Source organism: Otolemur garnettii, unplaced genomic scaffold (assembly GCF_000181295.1).
Source record: "Otolemur garnettii isolate 467f Iridium unplaced genomic scaffold, OtoGar3 scaffold00171, whole genome shotgun sequence".
Classification (NCBI taxonomy): Eukaryota; Metazoa; Chordata; class Mammalia; order Primates; family Galagidae; genus Otolemur; species Otolemur garnettii.
Window position 1 is genome coordinate 704,008 of NW_003852566.1, and position 5,388 is coordinate 709,395.

The following is a 5,388-nucleotide window of genomic DNA, read 5'->3' on the forward strand; positions in this document are numbered from 1 at the left end:
AGATCCCATGTTGAGGAAGTACACTGCAGAACAACTTAAGAGCAGCCACACACCCGACGCCAAGTCAGAAGCTGAGGCATTCCCCAAAGTGGTGATAAGCTTCGTTGGCCTAGGAATGGGACATCACCGCTCCCCTTGGCAACCCCACACTGACGGGGCCTCAAAACAAGGGCTGCAACAGGCTGGACAACAGCCTCTGACTTCTGGCTCTCATTTCCATGCCCCTTCCCAGGCTCCACAATCAAACCACCTCCCCTGCCACCACCCACCACAGGGGTCCTCTGCCCCACCTTCAAGACCTGCAAGTTCTGCTTTGGAACCTCACATCTGTCCTCAGCCCAACAGTGAGACCAACTGGATCCAGGGCAGATAGATGCCCACACATGGAGGCTGGGACAGGCACTTCCACGCCTGCACTTCCGCTTCCAGTACCCAGCATACACTTGTGCTCGCGTGTCCAGCCTTGTGGCCGGAGGTTGTGGCACCTGTAGGATCTAGGTTGTGCAGTCACCATCTCCGCCCCAGCCATGGCTAAGTACAGGGCACTTCAGGAGAGGCGGCTTGGCCGTGTATCTGATGAAGCCAGAGAAGCTACACAAGCAGCTGGAGCAGACGAAGCAGCCAACTGTGGAGAATGTAACGAAATACACCACTGACAGGAAGTTCTCTGCACTCTGTGATGGTGTGGGGGTTGAGCCCAAGTCTGGCACCATGAATCTGGTGACCCCGAACGGCATGAAGGCCAAGCCTGAGGTGCACGAGAAGCAGCTGGCTGAGCAGTCCAAGGAGCTGCAGCTGAAGATGTTTGAGATAAGGAGCATTAGACGGCCACACTGACGATCTCCAGCCTGGCCTTCAGTCTGGAGGAAGCGGGAAGGTAGAGCTGGGAAGGGAAGAACTCACCACAGAGGAAACTGGGGAAGAATTCAGATGTGGACACAGCTGTTTGCCTAACCAAGACCTTGAGAAAAAGTGGCTCCAAGAGCTGCGGCAGGACTGGGAAGCCAAACAGGGGAAGGTCAAGTGTGAGGAAATTGAAATCACCTTCAAGAAATTAAGATGCTTCGGGCACCACTGGACTAGCAAGATGAAAAAGCCATCTCGAGTGGGAATCTGCCAACATGAGCCCTTTCCCAAGGTGCAGCTGCTCAGTGAGCTGAATGAGCAAGACGCCGAGCTTGGGATGGCAGAGGAGGTGCCTTGGCACCGAGTACAAGGACAGTGCCTGGATCTTTCTGGAAGGGTTTCCTTGTGAATTGACTGAAGGAGACATTATCTATGTGTTCTCACAATATGGGGAGATTGTTAAAAATAATCTTATGCAAGACAAGAAGACTGGGAGATCCAAAGCATTCTTTTTCTTCTGCTATGAAGACCGGAGAAGCACAATTCTGGCTGTCGATAATTTTAATGAGATCAAGATCAAAGGGAGAACTGTCCGAGTGGATCACATCTCTATCGGGCTTCTAAGGGCACTGAAGTGGATGAGGTAACCAGAGAGGTCCAGGAGGGCTGTGGGGCTCGTACCCCTTCACAAGTTCATCTGCAGGCTCTGAGGATGACAAACCCACAATGAAAACAAAAAGAGGAAAGAGGAAAGAACTGTCCAAGGAGTACAGACAGAGCAGTCATCCTCCTCCACCAAGTAGCAAGGCAGTACAGGAAAAGGATGCCCCTGGCCTGAAGAAACAAAGCAAGAGCTTAGAGTTCAGAAGCCAGAAGCCAGACAGGATGAAGTGTGACTCAGATGTCCTGAGTTCAAAACCACCTCCCTGTGGTGGAGCAGAGGATTAGAGAGGAAGCTGAAGGAGACACCCACACATGAACATTAAGCCCTCAAGAGCAGAAGGGAAGCAAGAGAAGAGAACAGGGGAGAAAGGCATGCTGGCTGGAACAAGGGGTGTTCTGAAGGGACAGAAGCAGGAACTGAGACCTCCGACAGGCATAAAGGGGCCTGGTGCTCCTGAGAGCAGGACTCCCCAAATTCCAGAACCACAGGGGTTACTGAGGCCTATGCAACTAATGAACTATATTTTTGAAATAAAGTCAAACTCAGTTATGCTATTACTATGTTTGTATATAAAACCTCTGGGTCTGAGTTTTTAGTTTCTTCAATATTAGAGTCATTGAGAGGGCTGTAGTTTTACCAGCCACATATCCTGAATGTTTTAGCATAAGTCACAGTCCCTGAAAATATACTCAGTACTTAGGGAGAAAAATGAAAAAGGGCAAGAGACCCTTCCTCCAAATTATGGGGCAGAAAAAAACCTAGACCACCTCTTCTCTACACTACTAGAAAAGAGTCAAGGAGATTGAGTCATTTATGTGACATCCACAGTGTGCCAAAACAGAACCGAGGTAGGGGGCTGGTCTGCTATCACCACACTGCCTTGAGATTGAGTCACTTATGTGACATCCACAGTGTGCCAAAACAGAACCGAGGTAGGGGGCTGGTCTGCTATCACCACACTGCCTTGGTCATCTCTAATCTGCAGGGACCAGCCTCTGAGGGTATTCCCTCTCTGTCCCACATGTCTATCAGCTCCACTGTGGGCAAACTTGTGCACCTCTAATAGGGCACGATATGGTATCAACTCTAAGAAGTGACAGATGTGCAGAGGGCAGTGGACACTGAAACTGAACACCCTGTTTAAAATCACTGCCAGTTGCCAGATGCTCCCCCAGGGTACCCAGTGGCACTGCTTGGTCCACTGGCTTCAATGTTCAAGTCTGAACTTATTCATCTCCAAACTCCCCCTTGAATTCTCCCATTGATCAATGAATCTCAAGCCCCGTAACACATGACTTGCGGGGTCTGAGTACAAGGGCTCTTGCTACCCAATCCCAACAGTGCCACTGGTCGTAACTGAAGCCCACCTGGCCAGGGGAGGGACTTTCTCCAGACCTATGCCCAAGCTAGGGACCCTGAGACAGCATCAGCTCCTGGCCAACTTGCAGCTGCCACCATGCTTTCGCTGCACTTGAAGTACCTATGGATCACACTGACCAGGCTGAGGAATTGGTCCCACAACACTTGAGAGCAAGGCCAGATGCTGAGGTGACTCTTGAACACTGCTGGCTACTTTTTAAAGGTAGCTATCTGTTTTAAGCCACTTCACTTGACAGTTTACGATGGAAGCCAGGACCTGAGGTGGGGAGTAGCTGTCATTTCAGTGACCCTTTGGCCAGGTTGATGGAATGTAGGCATCTACCTGTTGATCTCAGATTGTACCCTGATTTGTAGTTTTCAAAGACAGGTGTCCCAGAATGGGTGGCAGTGCTCTTACAGTACAAACACCACTGTCACCATCAAGGTGGCAAAGGCAAAACTCAACTGTCTTTGTTTCCTTTGAAGGGGCCTAGAGGCTGGAGACTGGTGTTGTGGCCTAGGAGACGGGGGATGGCAGAGGCAAGCCCTGCCTTGAATACCGGTAGGGCTGAGTTTCTTTTCCCAGTTCAGGTTGAAGTGCTCACTTCCAGTCTCAGGATATGACCTTATTTGGAAATAGGGCTGCAAATATAGTTAGTTGAGATCATTCAGGTAGAAAGGTTAGGTCCTAATCCAGTAAAACTGGAGTCTGTTAAAGGAGGAAAGTGAAGACAGGCACAGAAAGATACTCCGCGAAGATGAAGGCAGGTCAAGGAGAAACTCTTATAAGTTAGTAGGCACCAAGAAGTTGCCAGCAAATCTGCAGAAGCCAGAAGGAGGCCTGGAAAATTCTCCATCAGCCTCAGAAGGAGCCAGCACAGCTTACCTCTTCCTCTCAGGGTTCTTGACCTCTAGAACTGTCTAAGCCACTGGGTTCATGGTACTTGATGGCAATCAGCTCTAACAGTAATATGCCTTCCCAGCCTCATGCAGAACTCCAGGTCCCTGCTGGTGTGGGGCTGAGTTATATCCACCTGGAAACAATCACTCCGAGGCAGCTGGTCAGTACCTACTCAAGCAGGTAGAGACCTGAGTAGGTACTGACCAGCTGCCTGAAGAAAAGGGCTGAACTGTCCACATCCAATACCTTGGCCCATCTGCCGGCCAGCAGCATGAGAACAGAGAAGCTGGGTTTCAGCTGTCAGCGATCCTCTCCATGGCAACATGGGGCAAGAGCCTGCTGCCAAAATGTATCTGCATTGTGTTTTCTATTCTTTAGAAAGGATCTGAGCCTTTGCGCCTTCAGAGAAAGCAGACTAGAGGCTGGAAGTAGGGAAGAGTTGGAAGCAGCTAGAGGCCACCACCAAGGGTTCGGGGCAGTGGTGGATGGTGCCGGCAGAATCCAGGTGGTTTGCGGACGTAGCAGCACCCACTGGGCAGGGGGCTGGATCCAGTTCTGCAGAATATTTCAACACTCACATGGTACATGGATGGGCAGAGACAGGCTGTGGGGTCTGCACAAGCAGAGCCCCCTGTGCCCAGAAGCTCCATGCCATCAGTAACAGACACTGGCAAGTCCTCAGACATTCCACAGCACCCCACTACATCCACTGACCACACAGTCAAGCCCCTGTGCGGTAATGCCCCAACTCCATTTTGTACATAGAGCCAGACCTAGTCCATTTTACTTAAGGACTTTGCTAAGGGCATTCAACACTCCCTCTTTTAAGCTCAGCTGAAAACTGCAGAGTTTAGCAAAAAACTGCAAAATCCTGTGAAACCACAGCTCTCCTTTGTAAGCACTCCCCTTATCCTATAGCTCTAGCCTTGCAGGTGTTGGCTCTCATGAAACTTCGCTTGCGTTAAGGACTTCCCTGCCCCTACTGAAAGCACCTTATAAAAGTTTGTCCACCTGCCTCTAGTCGTCGAGACACTTTGAGGCATAAGCCTGCTCTTGACCACTGGCCAATAAAGGACCCCTGTTTAATTTGGGTTCAGTGTGCTGGTGTTTCTCTATTCCACTCACTTTGGGTGTAACAGCAGCACAGGCACTACCAGGCCAGACACCAGCACTCAGAGCCCAGCAGCTCACAGCTGACCACACAACTGGAGGCCAGCCAGGGCCTTAGCACTCTCTGGCCTAAGTCAGAAGGAAAAGGCAGGTGGTCTAAGAGCCTGAGTATTTGCCCAAAGGATTGAAGCTTCTCAACTGGAGGGGGACTGACACTATCCTTGAACTTGTTTGATAGAACCACTAGATTAGACCCCATTTACTAGAATAAAGTTGACTATTTAGGAGCACAGCTAAGATTTGCAAGTTTCAGTCCATTTGTTTCAGCCATCTCATGTTGGATGAGGGTCAAGGGTGCTCCTGGCTCACGGGAGGCACTCACACCTGAGGAGCATGTTGCTGTTCCAAAAAGGGGATCTGGGAGGTAGACAGGACTGTCACCTGCCTACCCCAGCACTTCATCAGGACCGTCACCTGCCTACCCCAGCACTTCATCAGGACCGTCACC

At 50.5% G+C, this 5,388-nt stretch overlaps 1 pseudogene; it reads left to right on the forward strand.

The window, feature by feature from the left end:
* Window positions 1–1,087: 1,087 nt before the first annotated feature.
* LOC100962420 lies at window positions 1,088–1,794 on the forward strand (annotated as a pseudogene).
* Window positions 1,795–5,388: the final 3,594 nt, after the last annotated feature.